The 19771-nt window shown below is 39.1% G+C and overlaps 1 long non-coding RNA gene across 4 annotated transcripts in view; it reads right to left on the bottom strand.

Moving 5' to 3' along the window:
• Positions 1-19771, bottom strand: part of LOC113955435 — a 320550-nt gene that overhangs the window by 69480 nt on the left and 231299 nt on the right. For all 4 annotated transcript variants that reach the window (XR_003530550.1, XR_003530551.1, XR_003530552.1 and 1 more), the window contains exon 11: positions 13529-13584. This is a non-coding gene — a long non-coding RNA (uncharacterized LOC113955435). The remainder of the gene's footprint in view (positions 1-13528; positions 13585-19771) is intronic.

The following is a 19771-nucleotide window of genomic DNA, read 5'->3' as shown; positions in this document are numbered from 1 at the left end:
TCAGCTCAGTGGTGAGTAATGAACCCAAAGGTGAAGCACTACCAGAAGTGCACATGGGAGACCCACAGGAATCTCTCCTCAGTTACATTTAGAAAGCAGTAAGACGTGGAACCTTTGTGGGCTGCATGAAGTAACCGTATGAGCCTATTATTGTGAAGGGTTCAGTCCCTTCAGCAGTCAGTGTTGAAAGTTATGGTGTAGAATATGCTTTAAGAACTTTAACAACATTTTGGGTTGCCAAGACCAGTTCCCTTAATAATTAGGGACCCTGTCCAATCTGAAAATGCAAGAGCAACTCTTCCCATTGAGACAACCTGAACCAATCTTGCAGTAAAGATCTTTCCCATGTTCTACTAGTGCAGGTAATATTTCCTAATTACTCTCACTGATCTGAATAATTAGGACTTAATTCTTTTTATGAAAAGTTCCCTAATATGTGTGACCAAAGAGAGTTAATGCCAATTAACCTACCCTTGAAGTGCCCTATTATCAAAGCACATGCTTTCAACACATTTTGAGATGCAGCCACTGACTCCATACAGTTATTGACTTAGATTCCTTTAAAAGGCTTCATCCAACAATTGGGAGGCTCAGACAGCATTAGCTGGCAGCAATCACTGAATGCTGCTCTGAACTGTATTTGCTTCTCTTATCTGTTAGACAGTCTCAGTGGTTTGTAACCCTCCCAGGACTTCCTGTTTAACATGCAGGTGAAAAGAATCAATCTTTCTCCTGAATGTAAATGGTTCATGAGATGTAGGGCCCCTCCACATTCCAGCAATGCAGATTAGGTATCACCTTCTATCGTGGCAGAACTGGGCAAGAACAGCAGTTATTAGGCACATGGCACTTCCCCAGATAGCACATCTGCAGTTATCAAATGAGAATTTGTCCCAGCTCACCAGGATTTAGCATCCCATACTCAAAAAATATGGTAGTAGATACTATGCAAAACATAGCCTTTCATTTTTCATGAAAATAGTTCTTAATTTTCATGTTGATTATGCAAATTGTATCTCAACCAAAAGTGCGAAAGCACGTGGCCCTCACAGCCCACACTGATCTCACTGCAGCCAATGGATGTGATCCCATGATTGGGCTCTGTGCAAGGGAAGGGCTTCACTTTTCCTCACAATAAAGAACCAGAAAGGAGAACTACATGAGAGCAAATTATATGAAAGGCTATAAAGAAGCCCCATGGATTTCCCAAAGTTTTAGCTTCCTGTGATGCTGATGACATTATGGAAGAAATTCCATTTTTCACTAAGGTGCTGGCTTTTAGCAACTTCTCTCAGATACACGTCACTAGAAATGCCCAGGGGCACTGCAACTAGGGGTGAAGATTCTGTTCTTCACACTGACATGATGTGCTCCATGCATGTCCACCAGTCTTTGGTCTCCTCCCTGCCCAGGAACTGTGTCAGGTACAGCTCAAACCCGTGAGCAGAGACAGCTTGAGTTACACAGGTCTCACTGGAATACCACACCACTTGAGTCTCATCCCTTCAGCTCACATTCCTGTTCATCCCCGCAGCGTGTGTTAACAACACTGAAATTCAGTTCTTTGGTATGGAAAAGCAATCTGAGTAATTTTCAAGGTAGTAAAAATCTGACTAAAGTTACTATGCAGATTTTCTGATTGGAAAATATTTGCAAAATAATGGAGAAAACTCTCTAAGATTTAAAATATTCTCTGCACTGGCAGGAGAATGATCCCTCCCCTCTCCCTCAGTTCCCATATGTTTTCTGGATGAATCTTGCTACTTTTGACAGATGATTATTAATGACACAGTACAAGCAGGTGCTATTTAAGCTTTGGCATTATATATTACCACTCTGTGGTACTCCAGTTTCACTCTGTGGAAATCGAACCCTGTGTGGAAGACTGGGAAAAAGGCCCTCTGTGTCACTAAATTTCTACCATGATGTTGGAGCAAGGATCATCTGGATGAGAGAATGCAGAGAGAACCCAGAATAGAAATATTGGTACCTAGGGTCTATATGGAAAGCCAAATTCAGAATTAGTAATCTCTTTCAGGTTAGAAATCTGTTGTATACATCTGTTTGTTCTGCTTCCTTCCAACACAAACAAATGCAAGATTTATTTAGTCACAAATATCAGCTTGTGATTATTGCTTAATCCACAAACTCATTTCATTAACTCCTGCTAATCATTAACTCATGACCGCAGTGCTAAGTTTACTATCCTGGCCTGTAATACACATAATACTTATTAAAATTATTTCAAATTAAAATATTTCCATTTCAGATATTTCATTCACTACACAGCAACTATTTCCCACATGAAACAAAAGGGAAGGCCTTTTCATGCACTGAACTTGAAAGAATCAAACCCTCATCTTTTCCTTTCATTTTGAATTTCCTTACATTTTTGTCTCTTTTAAAAAATTACTTCTGATCAACCTGATGCTCTCAAAAATATTTCAAAAGAAGCATGATAAACATTCTAGAGTCCACAGTGCAGGATTCTGGCTACAGAGGACACCACCAGGTGCTGACAATGCTCTGCCAGTTTCTACAGTTGTTTCTAGACCTGCTCGGGATCATGTGCCATGTGTTGCCTTACACTGAAGCCTCAGTTTTGATTCCCTGCCTAATTGCTCAATTCAGCATTCATTTGCTGGTGGATTCTGCCCTTTGCCAGGCTACAGGGTGGTTTTCCATCGTTCTGCTTTACTGATAGAACTGGTTGAACAAACAGCAATCCATAATTCACTCCCATTTCTACATCTAAAATGCGCAGTCTAGTCCACAGAAATACATAAAGATCCTATAATACTAATTATTTGTAAATGTCTGAACCTGGTAAATACTCTTTAACATCTTCTCTTGGGCACTTCTTTCAGAAGGCACTTCACCATTCTGTAAGGATCTCCAGTGTTTCTGTCCAAATATGCAACAATGGAAGCTGAGTTTGAAGCTGGAAGGGCCCGTTGATTGCAAGTGGAAATACACTTGTGCTGAGAACAACACTTGGCTCATCAGGTTGTAGCCCTTATTCTTGAAATCAGATAACTTACAAATAGCACCAGGTCAATACAGAAAAGGAGCTCCCATGTGCAGAGTAATCTTCTCCAGTTAATATGTTAAGAGTGAGCAGTTCCAGAATGAGTCTCAGGAAAAATAATCTTTTATTTTCCTAAGGTTGAACCATGATGTCACAGACAGAAGTAACCTACAGCTCAGATCACAAACTTACTATTCTGCCCCTAAATTCCGGGTTCCTTCCAAAAGAAAATCTGGGTTTGTGCAAATGCAGAAAGCCACATCAGAAGTGCTCCCATATCAAGTCCAACAGAGGCACCAGGACTGCAGGGAGCCATGCTGAGTGACCCTCCCCAGTTAGGTTTCTGTGAGCCTATAAATAACTTGGTCCACAGTTTTATTATCTCATCCTTGAACCAAGCCTAAATCCATATTTCTTGGGATCTCTAACCTTAGAGAAACTGCCCTGAATAAAAATTGTGGGTATTTGACCATTTAGTACTGGTAATCAGGCAGAAAATCGTGAGAGAGAAAGCAAGTGCGAACTGATACATCTCAATTAACCTTGAGGATGATCTGTCTCAATGAGTTTGCAGATATTTAGCCTTTCTCTTCGTATAATGAAATTAATATAACTTTTTCCCACACAAAGACAGGAAAAATTCTTACCCGGTCAGTCGAATACAAAGTATCACCATGAACACCTTCCTGCATAAAATGCTATTTATTGTGCTAAAAGTACTAAATTCAGTCATCGAACATTCGTTTGTTATCTTGCTGTTAGAAAACCTCGTTCATTCACTTTACCACTGTTTCCTCCATTTTTCCTTATCCAATAGTGCTGAGGGAAGTAGCTGGAATCATTGCAAGGTCAGTCTCCATTACCTTTGAGAGGTCATGGTCACTGGGAGAGGACTGGAAGAAAAGTAAATGTCACTGCTTTCTTAAAGGGCAAGGAGGAAGAGCTGGGAACTACAGGCTGGCCAACCTCACCTCACTGCCAGGGAAGGTGGTGCAGCAAATAATCCTGGAAGCCATTTCCAAACACAGGAAAGACGAGAAAGCAATGGGCAGTTGTTAGCATGCATTTACAAAGGGGAAATTATGTTTGAACAGACCAATGACCTTCTGGGATGAGAAGATTGGCTCAGTGGATGAGGGGAAAGCAGCAGATATTGGTAAGGCTTCCAGCACAGTGTCCATAACATCCTCACTGACCAGCTGATGAAGTTGGGACCGGGTAAGTGAAGGGTGTGGTGGACTGGCTGAAGGGTCAGACTCAAAGGGCTGTCTGTGATCAGGGGCACAAAGTGCAGCTGGACACAAGTCACCCACAGAGTAGCCCAGGGGGTGATACTGGGACCAATACAGTGGATGATGGGACAGCACTCCTGCAAGCCTGCACATGTTGCAAGGGGGAGAAAGAGCCGATGGACCAGTTGGCTGTGCTGACACTGAGAAGGACCTTGATAGGATGGAGAAATGGGCCAACAAAGTTCCCTGTACCTGAGGAGGAATAAACTCAAACATCAGTACAGGTTTGCATGGCTGGAAAGCAGCTTTGTAGAAACATGGGCATAGCAGAAAGAGTCCACAAAAGTGCCACAAATATGATCAAGGATTTGGAGCATTGATCATAAGATGAGAAGCAAAGAGAGCTGGGATTGTTCAGTCCTGAGAAGAGAAGGCTCCGGAGGTACCTTACCAACACCTGAGGAGGGAGAAAGAAGATAGACATATATTTTTCTCAGGGAATAGGACAAGAGATAATTTCTACTTAATTTTTCATTTAAAACATACAGAAAAGCTGTTTTATTGCAAGGTTTATTGAACACTAGAACGGGTTGCCCAGAGACAGTTGTGGGGATCTATCCTTGGAGATAATCAGAACCTGAGAAGACATGACACTGAGTAACATACTCTAACTGACTCTGGTTGAGCAGGGTGGTTGGAATAGATTTCCAGAGGTCCCTTTCAGCCCCAATGATTCTGTGAATAACAAGGCAATGGGATGAGCTCATTCAGTTTTGTCCACTCAGAGAACGGCTGGTAAAGGAGACAGACCTGAACACACCAACAGGAAAGAGATTTACAAAATAACATTTGTTCTGGCTGACACATCGAGCCTGGCAGAGCTGCACTGCAGCCTGACAGTACAACCACCAGCCAAACCTTCTTCTCCTTCTGGTTCTTCTGTCAAAAGCAGAAAAGTTTCCAGCTAACTGAAAATACATCAGTGAACTGAAGTTTTTTCCCTTCCAAACACAGAAGGCTGCTGTACAGAGAGGTGCTAAATGAGTATTTTATCTTTATCAATCTCCATTAGCTTTCAGTGAAATGCCCAAAAGAACAAGTTTCAAAATACTTATTCTCAGGGGCATTCCAAACCATAGGAAAAAAAAAACCTCTAGCATGAAATTTCCAGTGTGCCTTCATGGTCAACTCACCAGCATTCAAAGTGTGATACTACATGTAAAGTTTAGTACTATTCAGTAAGATGAACATACTGATTCTTCAGCTGTTCCTTAATTCTCTGAGCACACATGTTCATTTCAAATAAACACACAGTGCTGCCAAAGGGCAGCTCCAGAGGAGCAAGTGGACTGATCCCTCTCATAAAGCTCTACCAAGAGCACAGTTCGCAGCCCTGAATATGGGCTGCAGACAGGGAGAAGTTCAAGGCTAGATTTTAAAATTCCTTATCAAATATTAAAACTGTCTAAAATCAAAAGTCTAATTACAGGATAGAAAAGTCAATATTCAAATGACTCTGCACTATTACACAAAGAGAATTAGAGAGGTTAAGAAACATTTTGGCATTTTAATCTGAATTTGAAGAAGCTGTGGTTTTTTTTCTGTCTTACAGGTCAGCTGAAAGCCTGCCATGATTGTTAGGAAAGAACAATGTAGGGAGCAAAGAAATTGAAAATAGTTGAAACATGTCAGAAGATTTTTTTTTTCCTTATGGTTTCTATTGAGTTAACAACTTATTCTGCTGTTTGTTAGGTTTGTTTGTTTTTTATAATTCACTGCTTTTCAAATACTAATCCCTTTCTTTATGTGATATCAAAATTAGGAAATCTCCAGACTTAGATTTCCACATTTTGCTTAAAAATTTATGGGGCATTAGACAGGTGCAATTACTGTGAGTTTTCCAACCCAGAACAAGGAATCTGTGAGCCTACCTGGTCACAGTGACAGGGTAAGAAGGAAAAAGCAACTGTTTTTGAGAAGAATCCATACATATGTGGCATGTCATTGCATGCACTATTCTGACAGATTTTTCTAAATTACCATGTCATTTGGGACAGCCCTCTATGAGATTTATGCTCCTAAATCCTGACAGGCAGATTTTGATATCCCACTGCTTTCCCACACAAATTAGTTGGGGTGAGGTGGCAAACTCTAATGAAAGAGACATCTTTGCAAAAGTCACTGTATGAGTCAGTTGAATTTACAGCTAGCCATAACTTAATCTTGACATTGCTAGCATGTCATTAAAATAGGGAGAGCTACCTGCATATGGAGATTAATTCCAACAGGTGAAAGCAAATTACAGAATTGACTACACATACGACAATAGGCAGTACCTGGGGATAAATGTCAGGATGCCTTTGGAGATGACAAGTGGGTACAACCATCTGTGATGGTTGACTGTGGTGGGGGAACACATCCAATACATAATCGTGGAGGGGTTTCGGGAGCCTGCCAGAGGTGAGCAGCACCGCATACCGAAGGCTGCTGGATGGGATTCAGTGTGTCCTCACACCATATGTCTGCTCCAGAGAGGACACTGAAGTGCTGTTTCACTCCCTGCTTTATGCCCTTACCCACTCTTAGTTACTCTTGATTCCTTAGGGGGAAGAGGCACTGCTAGTTCACAGCTGTTCCATGCCCACAGGCTGTGAGTGCTGTGTTACCCGGTGCCGTGGACAGGCACAGCCTCAACAGCACAGCCCAGAAGCACAAACATGACAGGGCATTTTACAGAGCACAGTGCATCCCCAGGGCTGAAAGGGGGGTACCCTGGGCAATAAGTCCATGACTCATGTCAAAATGCTTGGAAACCCTGTCTTACTTTGGGCTGGTGCACTTCAGGCTCACCATGAAAACCTGCACATCTCCCCAGTCACACAACAGAACACCTCCAAACCCCAGAGGGCAAGGTGGCCCAGCGCTGGGGCATGCACAGCTCTGCACACTTGCCTAATATCACATGAAACCAAAGCTAGGCTAGACCTAACAAATCCACCTGGTCTTCAGCTAACATGGCAAACATGTTAAACTAACATGGTTTAGTTCTTCATGTTTCCAGTTCCTGGAGTACAGTGATGGCACTGACTAGCTCTGCTGGGAGTGTATGGAATTCTGGCAGACTAGAGGAGTTTGCAAGCTGTGCACAAGTCAAGATTGCTTTCACATCTGAGACAAGCAGAGAACAGGGCCACTGCTGTTGAGTCACCAGCATCCATCCCACCTAACCTGGGACTGTGGGGATCTACCTGAATCCTGCACATGCAGCATGGAATATGCACAGTCCAGATAAACTGCTCATGGATGATGGAATGTTGAGTGCACTGTCTCCAAGCACAGAGTACTTTACCACAGTGAATGCACGGAGACTTTAGTGCTGTCCCAGCCGAATCCTGACTAGGGAAGTTTCCTTCTTTTCTGCAGGACAACCTAAAAACAGTTATGCACTTTCACAACTGTGAGATCTGTTCTGCTCAGAATGTAACTTTGTTGTCACTCCTGAACACTGAGTGTCAAAAGCCTTCTACACACACGGTGTAGTACTGTGCTAAAGCTACACAAATGCTCGCCTGCAAATAGAATGATACACACCTTACACAGCCCATTCTGCTGGAGGATTTTGCCTTAGTTACTCTGCCCACTCATCCACTCCCCTTGTTCTCTCTGGACCATACAATTGCAGACAAGGGTGGAGCATGACAAGCTGGTGTTATACACTCAGCACTGTTCTATCCATACCATATTTGTGAGCTTCAGCACGCCCCAGTAGAGCAGTGCTATTATTCTAAGTGTTGTTGTCTTCCTTCAGAATTAACTATGATTTTAGTCCAGGAAAGCTCCCTATACTTTTGTCCAACAACTATATTTAAGATTTGCACTAAAAAGTGTAAATAGTCATAGGCTATTTATTAGGTAATAAGTACTAGAAGTGTAAAAAACAAAATAAAACCTCCAAGAAAAATCAGATTTTGACAGTTGTTTAACCTATAAAAAATGTTTCAGTAGAGAAGACTCTCATCACTTACTCAGTGAAGCATGAATGAATCCTTCTTTTTTGAATAGCTTGACAAAAGCAGAATATAGAGTTCATTATTTACATCAGGAGACCTGTTGCCTCATGCTTCATTAAATTTGAAGTCTGAATTGCCCACTTGAATGATCTTTAGTAAAAAAGATCACTAAAAAACTTTCCAGTAGATTAATAATGCTAAATAACTTTGTTAATTTTCCAGTACTATTAAAGAAAAATGTATAAATCACGTTTGAACTAGAGATTGCAAAAGCAAATCCTAACACATGAAGGGAAAAATATGTAGGTCTGCAGAATTCAAACACACTATCACAGGATTAATTTTGCTCCTCTTAACAAAGGTGATATGGTTAGGGAAGTTTCAGAAATTCCCTAGACAAGATAGGTCTGCCTTGAAAACCAAAAGCTATCAATCCTGGGCTGCAGGTCCTGTGAACTGTTGGAGACACAACACAGTTTATACTCCTACTCACTGTCAGGCTTCTGCCAAGCCATGAAAAAAATAAATAAGAATCTACTCATCTTCAGCAAACCATGCAATAAAATTGAGCTCAAGTTTAATAGAGGACTTCAAACATTATGTTGAGCTTGACCAGACTCAAAACCAAAAAGTTATCACACTCAGCCATCCTCAGTGGCTGTGCCATCCTATCAGTCATGAGCCTCATGGAATTGATTGGCAGAGTCCATGAAACATGAAGCATTCACATGTGACATGCTGATCTTATATTATGCAAGTAAATCAAAATGTAACAAACATTTTACTTGTAAATATATTTGAGACAGGAAATACAGATTTGAAATGCCGATTTGACAAATGCTAGTCAGATTTGAAAAACACACCTTTTTAACCCTTGGAGATTCCCTTACTTCCAATGGCACAGATGCCATGCTTATGCAACGAACTGGGATCCAAATTTTGCAAATCTTGTCTCTGCTTTGATCAAGCAACTGATCAGATTAAGGCAGGGACCAGACTTAGCCAGAACAAAGGGGCTGTTCAGATTCCAGGAATTAGCTTCATGGTGATCAGGTGCAGATTAATTTGTTTGCTAGAATGGAATATTGGTTTTCCAAAGGCAAATAGCAATCATGTTTTGAATAACAGAACTTGGACATCCTGAACGAGAGAGAACTGAGATAACTTGGGGGTGACCGAATCAGAGCAGTGACTTGAGAGCCCAAAGAGCATAAGAAGTAACCTTAGAATGCAGCAACCTCAAGAATTCCCATTTCATTTGTTTGTTTGGTTTCCAGCAGCCTGGTACTGGCTTTATTCCAAAAATCCATGGTTGGAAGTGTATAGACAGAAGTGCCTTTAAGCCAGCAAAAATAGCCTGATGGGCTGAAAGACACTGCCATCCATCTTCTTTCCCCAGATGAGAACAGTTTGTTGAAAAGACGCTCCTGCACATTCACAAACTCCTCTTCTCTAGCCAGTTTTCCTGCCCCCTGAAACTCATAATTTAAACAAAAGAAAATTTTACTGGGATTTTTATTGTCTGCGTTCCCATTATCATCAACTTTATTAGGTTTTCTAGAATACCATTTATTGCCACTGGTGAGGAGGTAACACAGCTCACATTACTGTGCATTTTTTAGTTCTCTGTTGGGAGAACACAAGCTTTCAGACAAAAGTTTATAATTATTTATGCAGCAAATTGATATTTTGGGTGGAGCCTTTTTATCATGGTAAGAATTATAAGCTTTGGAAGATTAAATTTGTATAGAAAACTATTTTATACTTTTAAAAAATCTGTCTTTGTTGTTGTAACTCTATATCACTCTTCATCACAAATTCATGAAAATCACTAAATGCTTCAATTATAGCATTATCTCTATGAATAACCCTATTTAGATGATGTACTGAGATCTATCTTTAAAGTAATTTCTAATTGATGTTACTATTTTTAAACACTGATCTAAAAGTTTCAATAATAAGCTTTGAGATTGGTATAAATGAGCCAGAGAAAATATGCAATGCAGCAACTGTGAAACCAAATTCTAGAGCATCTTGAAGCTCAAAAGGATTATATGATCTTATTTACCATAGAAGATTGAAAACACACTGTATCCAGAAATGCCTTTTAAAAATTCTTTTTAGATGGTTTTCTATTTTTTTTATTATTCTATAAAAATGAAATCAAGCAAAAAATAATAGTTGTAATTAGTAGCTTCACTTTCTAAAAGGGCTACAAGTTAAATACTAGAGTTCATCACGAATTTAATGCCAAGGTGTAATTGTAATACTTTCGTTCAAATATTCCATAGTACATAGTGAAATCATACAGCCAACTACAACTCTACTATTTTGGTGCCTGGGGCCCCTTTCTCCCCCCAGCCCCAATCCTTGAAGGAGATCCCCCTTGTTCAAAGGCAAGGCTGGTTAAAACTCTTGAAAGCAACACTCCTGCTGGATTTTTACTTCCTTTTTTTCACTCTCAGTTCCCCCAGGCTTCACGATCCTTTCCCCGATAGTCAGTGTGGGCAATTAGAACAATCTTAATTCAACGTAGATGAAACCCTTCCTGCCCTACCAATCTCTCCTTTCAAGCACAAACATTTAATATACTTCGGATATATGGAGAGTAATTCCAATTCAGTGCTATAATCTGCACAGAGAATCTCCAGTGCTAAGTACCTCAGGGTTCCAAAAGGGCCTGGTTGTAGCTCCCTGGTCAGACAGGCTGACCTTCAGCCACCTCAATTAGCTGAGAAAGCAAAGTGCTGTACTCAGGGAAAATACTGCAAGAAAATAGAGCCAAAGAGTTGTTTCAAGAAACCTGAAAGAACTGAAAGAGCCAAGTACAGTTTAGACCAGTCAAAAGCCAATGTTGAGCAACCTGACTTTTCCAAATATGTTTTTTGGATACTGCTTGTAGCACTGAAATCCTTTGCAAATGTCTTTATATAAAGACTAAACTAATCAGCAACACACAGATAACTCAAGATACAGTAAGTTATTAGGCAGCTCTATTGCAAATGCGAATGCTTGGCACAAATCCTTGACACCTGCAAAGAACTCCAGCCATTATCTGGGGGGATTTCTGTGTCCCTTCCACAGACTGCCACTTACTAAAATAATAAGCTTATGTTTCCCCTGTAAATCAGTGTTGGAGCTGTTGTAGTCCCTCACATTACATATGATAATCCCAAAACACATCTGCTCATGAATGAAATGTTGTTTGGGGTTTGACATACCTTAAATGTTTAAAGATGAAATGCAAACTGTGAGGACATTATAGCTGATAGTACACTAACAGCACACAGTCAAGGTAAAGATTGTCAAGTGTCACATTGTCAGAGTTAGTCACAAAAGAACATTCACTAAACAATTCCTGGAAAGAGATTTTGCCAAATGCTGTGAACTTCTCATACCATGACCATGCTTCAGTAATATTCTTTGTGTTGTGAAAATGCTACAGCATTTTCAAAGCCCACCCATGAGCAAGCTTTCAAATACATGATGCCTACGATGCCTAAGGAGGCAAGTTGAATGATTCTTAAAATCACGGAATAAACTCAAGTTTATGCTATGAGGAAACCAGGAGACAGCATATAGACTACATGGCCAGCTGAAGGCTGCACAAAGCCAAGTCTATTGTCTCATACCCTCAATCAGATCTTGTACACCAGGGATGGGGGTGGGGAGCATCAGTAGCTAAATTTTTCTGGGTTTTAAGCACACTTGAAAGCCAGAAATAAGGCTCTGAGCTTCCTACAAGCACAGTGCAAGTATATGGACAAAAGGTTCCCATTACTGCTGATGTGAAAGCCTCATTCCACTGACAACCAAGTGTCCTTCTGAAGTCCCCATGCTCTATATCACTTAAGTTTCTGCTGAAGAGTTCCACTGAATCAAGTGTGGAGGTTTGAGTGCCGGTGATTCTCATATACTAATTTATGAGCAATTCTCTCACAGAAACCCATTGGGTTAAGTCTGCATATGGAGCTACATGAACCTCACAAACTCAACATTCTCAGCACTCAAGCTGTCTTGCTCTAAAGGACAATCCAATACTTCTGGTGTAAGAGTTTCTAATCATGGAAAATGACTGGGCTACCCAGCTCAAGGAGTTTGCCTTTTCTTTACAACTGATCTGAGTCAAAAATTTTCTGACACGCCAATAAAGTGCTGTCACAGTGCCTGTCACAGGGACAAGGGAAAGCAAACTGCTGAATCCATCTTTATGGTCCACAATACAGAAGAAATGCTGGTACAGCCCCACAAACTCCAGGTGGTACATGCAGTGCCCAGATATTTGTGTACAGTCTGTTGCAACAATGAATTAAGCCTTCTGTAGAGTATAATAGTTCATATACATGTTATACTCCTGCATCTAATATATACATAATAGGAAAATGCTCTTGAGCTTCTCTCAATTTTAACTTTCACATATGCTTCATGTTCAAGAAATGTAGGGAGGATGAGATGCTACCAAATGTGAGAACAGCTCAATCACTGCAGTATTCACTGATGTTTCTACTCCAAAAAGAACAAACAGATGCTTAATTTCTTACCCCTAACCTCAATACAAATAAATAACACAACATACAGTTTGAAACATATTTTCAAAATGTATTTAGAGAGACAGAAATGCCCCATCTATTTATAACACAGATTCAATCCACCTCATGATATAACCCATTTAATCTGGCGAACCAGAAAAACTCTCACATTTTGATTTGCTAACATGTATGGATTTTCACTATCAAGATTGCTCTTAGTCAACAAAGAAGTAATTACTTAAATGATTATTCAACTAATTGCTCAGCTACTCAATAGAAAGGGAAGTGATTACTGAAATAATTCAACCACCACTAAAGGAATGATGGACATACATAGACTGGAAATACAAAATATAATTTGTCAAAAATGAGATGCTTAATTAAAGAATGAATATTTAAGAGGTGTTTCAAATTCCATGCTATTTAGTTCCATCTACAACAACTGCTCTCAAAAAGGCAATGCCAACTTCAGCAGAAGGGACAATGCAATAGGCACAACTTAGCAGTGGGCATTGATACTTAGTGTAGAAAGTACTAACAACTGCAAGCCAAAATGAATTTTATTGATGGAAATTCAGACAGATAAAGCACACTACTGAGGCACACTGCAGATCAGTTTATAATGCTCATTATAGAAAGATACAAGCAGTCAAGAAAAAAACCCAAATATTTCCAAAGTCATAAAAGAAACAAACAAACAAACCCCCACACAAATAAAAAACCCCCTACCTTTTTCCTGGGTGTGTTCAGCTGAATTTCTTTTTTCTAACTGAATACAAAGGAGCCTGAAAGAAAGAATGAAAAACAGAATTCACAATAATGTTCCATGGGGAACTATTCTAACAACAGATTTCCAGTAGTTCAAGGGCTGGTTTTGTTTGGTTTTCTGGTCAAGTTGCCTTATTAGTACTTTTTCAGCATTGCAGTTATGGATTTTAGGTGAAGTAGATGAACTTTAAGACACCATATGAAATATGAAAAGAATGTGCCATGCTTATAAAGACAATACAGTATAAAATATTAGCACACCAGACCATCAGTTGCAGAGCTGCCAGGCTATTTTATTCACTGCAGGGGAGCAAAGAACAGTGTCAGTAAAACCTTGGTAGAAGTCTCCTGCAGAGTTGTGTGGCCTTCTCTTTTAATGCATTACATTGACTACCAAATTTCCAGAGGCCAGGATTATTACAACCTGGTCATCACAACCAAAGCTCACTAAACTGGAGTTCTATTACACTGCAAAGGCAGGTCCTTGCCCTGCAGACTCTCCAGAGGTCTCACACTCCGGGACAGGGGGCCTTGAACTTGCTTGTGCCATATGTAGAACAGATAAGAACAATCAAATAATAGTTACAGTTTTGTTAAGCTGTAAAAGTCAACAAACTAAACTTCTCTGTTCTTCATCAAGTCAAGCTGTCAGCAGACAAAAGCACAGGCTAAGGAGGCATGAAAACACTCCCTATTTTCTTCCTGGACCAAGGATAATCCTCTTTATTCTAAGTTTCCCCTATACCCATTTAATATAATTGAAATGGGGAATCTTTCCATTTTACACCTTATTTGATGGGGCTTTTTGTCACTTGCTATGTGCTAAGTTTCAGCTTGAGTGCAAAGGCTTTTCCGAGCAATTTTGGACTCTTATTCTAGGACTTCTCCACATGCATTAAAAAATAAAAGAGTAGCAACTTTGCCCAAGCTTCCTCTCCTTTACTTCAGCACTAAGCTGACCAAAAAAAATCTTCCAGGAAGGTAGAGAAAGGTTATTTGGAAGTTGCTCTGGGACAATTATTTTCAAGAGCTCCCTTCCTCCTCTTGACTTTCCTCGCTCCTTTTAAAATGTTGGGTCAGATGCAGAGTCCTCAGCAGAGCACTCGTGCAGCTGCCCCTCACTGCTGGGCCTTTCATGGGCTGCTCTGCTGTGGAGATGCCAGCTTTTGAAGGGGCAAACTGGTCATCAAGGGTAAGATTTCCATCTAAGAGCTCCTCCAAACTCAAAGCCTGATTGATTTCCTCCTCTGTGAGGTACTTAAGAGCATCAGCATAGAAGTCTGAACCTGTTCAAGGCGTTAGTGTCTGAAGAAAGCCTGCTGACTAAAGGCTAGTTCTGCTTTGTTATCAGCTGCAGATACTTGTCCTCTCCCTCCCATTTTCCTGAAAAAAGGAAATGCCACTAAATCCAGAATTCCATCTAACTTTGAGTGGATGAGACAAATCTTTACTCGCATGTGCAACTCAAGAAATCAAAATGGACTACATAAAATGAGTAATTAGAACCAGTTCTTCATCAATGATTATTTTTGGCAAGTTCTGACATCACAGAAGAAGTAAGAGCACTTCTGTACATCTGACAGAGGGAGTTGTACAACTATTAGGCAGGAGATTTTAATTTTCTGGTCTGCACATTGTAAATAGAGATTTAAAACAAGATCTGAAAGTTAGACAGGATTCTCCCAATTTCCTATATTTTGGAATAGGATATTATAAAAATTGGGATACTCTGACGCTTTAAAAATTTTACCTCTTTAAATTTTTCCTTGAAAATCATTTCTCATTCCACTTCCAGACAGGTGCAAACCCTGTGCTGCAGTAATTACCTCACATGCAAACATGATAGTAAAGAAGTGGCATTGGCATCCTCCAACAAATAAAAGTTTTCAACACAAAAAAGGCTCTTGATTCATATACAGAATGACTATTCTGAAAACAATAAACTCCATCTTATGTTTTCTAAGATTGCAAATTTGGACTACATGGCATTTCAGCAATCCTATCAGTTCACAGTGATGCATGATTCATTAATGGATTCGTCTCCATCTATAAAATTCTAAGGCAATTAAATAGGAATTGGTGTTTCTCTGGAGAGGCTTCTCCAGCTAAAAATAAAATAGAAGGTAGACAGTGACTGGCATTATTTATATCAACAATTCTACTGGAATGATAATGCAGCAGCTTTCACATGCAAATATACACACGTTTAAATGATTTAGGATGGATTAAAATAAGGAACTTAATACATTTCTTTGCTTGTGCTCAATCTTTTCATTTGCTTAAGAATCTTATGAAAGCTGCCTCTAAAAGCAATTCTTTTGGACTGTGAAGAAATGTCATTACACTACACTGAAAATATTCTTACAACATATGAAAGAAACAGCAAGTGGTTACAAAGATACATAAATAGTTTGTTACAAAAAAATTTAGTCAAATCAGCATTCAACACCCATTAAATCTAAGGGAATAATGAATATGTTTGTTTAAACATGCAAATGTCACAAAGATACTAAAACTTGCAACAGAGGATAGGATCATTTCCATTTCCATTATCAAAGATTGACCTCATGAATAAATTGGAATCTACAGTAATTATGCCTCTTAGCATGACTAAAATAAAGCACCAGCATAACATACTGGGTCCCACTGCTGGTGTCTCAGGAGATGCAGTAGTGGTTCCTGTCCAGGGTTACACAAACAAAAATAAGGTCATATGTGGGAACATTCTGTGCAGTATTCATACACTGGAGGAATACTGCAAAAAATAATTTATACTAGATTTTCACAAGCATGTTTTCTCACTATGCCAATTTTATCAGCCTTCAGTAACTGCAGCACAAAGCTACATAGGAACAACCAGTAAACCCGAGTTTAGGTGCCAATATTGCACTGCATGAAGAACAATACCTCGTTTACAAGGTGTTACAATAGAGCTTTGCATATCATGATGTGTTACTCCAGAAACAGCACATATTTCTTGGAAGAGCAATACCCACATGTGAGGTTTTCTCTCCTTTCTTGTTTATGGTAAATTCTTTACCTCAAATTACCTCAGCATTACCAACAACCAGGCAATTGCACTTATCTCAAACTTCTCTTATAAAATTTCTGATCCTCATATTCCTGTGATTGATACTGAATTAGCTTAGACAGTAAAGTGAAATTTCCATTCCAAAAGGCTGGAAGGGAAAACTGGAGTGAACTCTAATATGCCTACATAGACATGGCAAACAAACAGATTTTAGTTTTAAAAAAGAAAACCCTCATGCTTCCAGCCAATAATAATTTTTAACACTTCAGACTGGCAACAGTGTGATCCAAAGTGTGATTTTTAGTTGTATCTGTAAAGTTAACATGTTATTAATTAGCATTTTTTTGAGGTCAAAATTTTGCCTGTTGATACACTAGTGTCCATATGTTTGGGTGGGCTGAGAGGGTGACAGCATTTGTGTAATCAAATATAGAAACGTTTTTTCTTCATGTTTAATGACTTGCATTTGTAAGTTTATAGAACAAAAATTATACCAAATAATTATCCAATTAAACAGAATTTAAATGTCCTGTGAGGTTTCTTTATTCTATTTTAAAAGGCTTACATGGAAACAGACTTCTCTTCTGGACAGCAAAAATATAAATCTTCAAAATCATGACTTCTTCCTGACCTGTTTATCAGATTCTCTTTATGTTAGCATGAACTATGTCTCTCTCTCTCTATTTAACCTCTAACTACCACTATAAAAACACTGTTATAAATTCATTTGTGATGTTTCTTGGGCTTCCTTAGGAAGCAGGTCAGTAGTTCCAAGACTGATCCTGCTGTTAGAGCCCGGCTGGCCCCAAAGCTTTAATCTGCTGGAGCACAGAAGGGCTGAGCTTTGCAGCAGAGCCAACAAGGCAGGGAAGGCTGAGTGGCTCTGCAGGGAACTCCATCAGGGTTAGGGCTCTTGCCGGCTGCTGCTGCTGCACACTTCGCTCAGAACTGTGAGGTTAAGCATTTATTCCAGCAATAAAAACAGACAATTTTTAGAACAGCAAGAAAAAGAGGTTCTTTTGTTCCCTGCAAAAGCTATGGAAGAGACAAAGAACAAGGGCTGCAGTAGCCACCTCGTTAGCAAAGATATTCTGCTGGCAACTCTGATATATTGTGGTACAAGAATCAGCAAATACTGCCAAGCTAGCCACTTTGGAATTTTTGGAGACCTCTTGTCCTTCATAGATGAGGAATGATAAAATCTGGGGGGCGAGAGTCAGAATCCACATCTGTTCTTTGGAAGGAAATGCAAATAGAAATGGAATTTGATTTGCATGTTATCTCATTATATCAAACACTTTAGTATTATGTATGAAATACATTAACCTCACTCCTTTCCTATTTTCTTTCTCAGCTCGTTCCCACACACTCTGTATATAGATTGAATTCCCTTTTTGTGTCCAAATGCACCTGATGATCCCAAACCTAGAAAAAAGTGCTGAATTACATGTCAACACATAAAAGAGGTAAATAAACTGTAAATAGAGTTTTCTGAAAGAAAATCTACTGATAGTCCACGACATTATCCATAAGTTACAGACATTTTGCAAAGGGCTGCAAAATTTTTTTTGCTGTTTTAAAAGTAATGAAGAAATGAGACCTGGGTTGGTTCTTTAGTGCTTATTAACACTGATGATTGCAGCCCACCAGACCGGGATATTAATGTGCCTCCTAACTCAAAGTCATGGACAACAGTTTGCCCTGATTATTCAAGGTGTTTCACTTGAGATCTTTATTAAAAACCTACAGAGTCCAATCAGATCTGGTTTACTATCATCCAAAAATATATACCATGTTATGCATATCAAATATTTTTAAAATTATGAGATTTTATAAATCACTATCTAAATGGAGATGCACTTTAACTAATTGATTTCATTTACTTCAAGAGCACCTTATTACATGTTTGTTTTACTTTAGGTAATAAAGACAATAATCTCAAGTGATAAATTACAAGTGTTCCAGGGAGACCAGTGTGAGTCTTTCCCATTTTTTCTCCTTTACTTAAATAGTGAATGTTGTGCCCTTGGCCAAAACAGCATATGATGCTTCCTGGATTTTTTTACCTTGAGGAAAAAAAAGACTAATGATATTGGTTCAGGCCTGTATTTTATTTGCTTTACTCATTCACCTCTACCAATGTTTTAATGTTCCATGGTCCCTCCACAGCAAGTGTGAATTTCACCCTATCACAGATATTCGTACTTACTGAACCATATTTTGCTGCATTATTACATAATAATAAGTTATACTTAGCTTGGTCATAAAACCTAAAAAACAACTTTTGTGTTACGACACAAAAGATTTCCTTAGAAGTTCCAACATGGAATGGCATAAATCTGTGAAACAGATGATGAGGACTGAATCCCTATACTAATACATATTTGCATCTACTTACAAAAAAGTAAAACATGAGTAACAGACTGGAAAAAAAAGCTTATCCAAGAGCAAATAACACCAGGTTTGTGTACCTTTTTAGCCACAATCAAAGTTAACACTACTACTTAATATCAGCAGTACCGAGTATATTGTCATTTCTTTCTCCCTCTGGCTACAATCTATCCTGAACATAGTAAACTACTGTTTCATTTGTGTTGTAACAAATAGATTTTTGACAAAATTTATTGAGTTTGGGGGTTTTTTTCTTCCTGGTCTGTGTATTTTCTGTCAATATAATTTTTATTTAAAAAAAAACTAAAATAAGCTCTCTAATGAAAAGGATCTTTTCACTAGAAAGAGTGAAAAAATGTTTCAGCTTCTCAGTTATTTCCATTTCATAATTGAAATCACTTAGAAATTTCACTCACACCCCCTTCCCATCTGGCTATAAATATGAATTAAGAAAGCAACCAAACCAACCCAGAGTTTGTTTCCAAAAAAGAACAGTAGAGAGCAAGTCTGAAGCCCAGGAGACAGGCTGGGAGCCGGAATAGCAGCCAAGAGAATTGTATCACCCCCTGTCACTGAGGAAGGAGATATCAGCTGCAGACATAAAGAATAAGAGGGGTGGTTTGGATACCATAAATTGATTCTAGAAATTAGTAAATCTCTACAAGTTGTACAACATTTTACATTTAATAAATACAGGGAATCTGAGTAGGGAGTTAGACTAGATGACATCCATAGGTCCTTTCCAAACTACTTCTTAATCCTACAGGAACAAGTTTTGGAAC

This window comes from Corapipo altera, unplaced genomic scaffold (genome assembly GCF_003945725.1).
Source record: "Corapipo altera isolate COAL_440 unplaced genomic scaffold, ASM394572v1 133, whole genome shotgun sequence".
NCBI lineage: Eukaryota > Metazoa > Chordata > Aves > Passeriformes > Pipridae > Corapipo > Corapipo altera.
Note: the sequence above shows the minus strand (reverse complement) of the source record. Positions and strands in the feature narration are given on the sequence as shown.